Raw genomic sequence first — 1866 nt, forward strand, 5'->3', positions numbered from 1 at the left:
GGAGCCCCTTTGTGTTTTAACATTACTCACTGACTAAAGGCATAGGATGCGGTGGGTGGGAGGGATGGATGGATGGAGAGCATGTGCAGCTAGGTTTGCAGATCCTCAGTCACAGAGCTGGAATACACTGAGGCCACGGCCCTTGGACTGACTATTGTTACTGTGACAGACTAATCTCTCAGCCCCTCCCCTTCACCCAGGCAATACATCAGTGCTTGCATTGTGCCACCTGCTGGTAGATAGGAGGTTGGCCCAGACAGACAGACAGACAGACACACAGACACACAGACGGACACACAGACACACAGACGGACAGACAGACTCCAACAAGTGGTCCCAGGAATTAGCCACTGTCACGTCCCATCGTTGATCGTTTAATCTCTTGGATTCACAGCATCTTTCTGTATGTATCTTTGACTGATAATGTAATGCTCTGTCTAGCTAGACAAACCCGAGAAGTGGTGAATGAAATGTTTCACAATATTAAAAAAGAAAAAAATGTTTTTTGAAGCAATATACTTTTTTATTTCTTCTCTTTGTTGAAGAGAGAAAAAGGGAAAAGGAAACGAGAAATAATTGCAAATGTGAACTCTATGATTTGTCACATCCACATAAGCTTACTCCAGGCAGTTGTGCACCTTAGACACTTGACACATCTGTATACTAATCATAATGACATTTAATCCCATCACATGGCTAGCTTTGAATCATCTTAATATAATGGAATGCTGGTGTTACCCACCTGACTTCATTGGTGTCAATGACTACACATTTCTACAGTTTCTTTTGAGTTTTTATTATTATTATAATTATTGTTATTATTATTATTTGTCCACAATGATCCATGTCAAGAAAAGAGCTGTCCATCAAATTCTAATCCATTAACCCAAGGTGTGTTCAATGCTCAAAGTGACACTTAGCCTATGTGACACAATGCCTTTGTATACATGACAAAAATCAGAACATTGCATGAGATAGTCTATTAGTGCACCTGTTAAACTTGCCTTTATTTTTATGTTCTTGAAATAATTTGGGCAGTATTAGAAATGCAATAATTTAATGTGAGAGGAGGGGGGGGGGGGGATTTTGCTCTCATGGTCCACTTCTCAGAGTCCAGAGGTAAGTTTGACAAAGTAGGGTTGTCTTCTATCCACAGTAAGCATGAGAAGAAACAAGAATTTTCTGAGGTGGTATACCAGAGAAGTGACTACTCCTTGATCTGTAACATGAATTAAGAAGCCAAATGGCCCCTCTGCTGTTTGTACTGTATTACTGCAATTTCATTTTCCACTGAATGTACTGATTTCAGCTGTGAAATGTTCAATCACCACCGAGTCTGTGGTGCCCAAAATTGTAAAACCCTGAAGCAGTTCACTGAGAGTTAAACCTCTCTGTACCCTGTGTCTTTCATTTGAAGTCCAAACTGATTAGATTCTCTCCATCAAAGGCAAGTTAAATGTAAAACTGTCATGATTCAAGTCATGAATTGTATATACCTATCTTTGTATGTATACCAATAAATCCTGTGCTCTAATAAAACAATACTCTGAACTGAAATGGGTAAAATTAAAACATTTGTATTAATCCACAAATAAAAACAATCATCACTCAAATATATTAATGTTTATTACATTTAAATGAAAAATATGCAAATTAGGAGTCACTATTAAATATCATAGTGTATATACGTACACCAATATCTAGTTGTATGAAACACCTTTTACCAGGGAAGAGCAGCAGGACATACTGTAGGTATGCTTGTTGTATTTTTATATGCCTATATTTATTCATAACAGATTCAGGAGTTGCCCCGCAGCCCCAATAAGAACTTGTAATAATAGCTGATTGAGTAGTCAGTGTGTCTGT

Source organism: Pagrus major, chromosome 13 (assembly GCF_040436345.1).
Source record: "Pagrus major chromosome 13, Pma_NU_1.0".
NCBI lineage: Eukaryota > Metazoa > Chordata > Actinopteri > Spariformes > Sparidae > Pagrus > Pagrus major.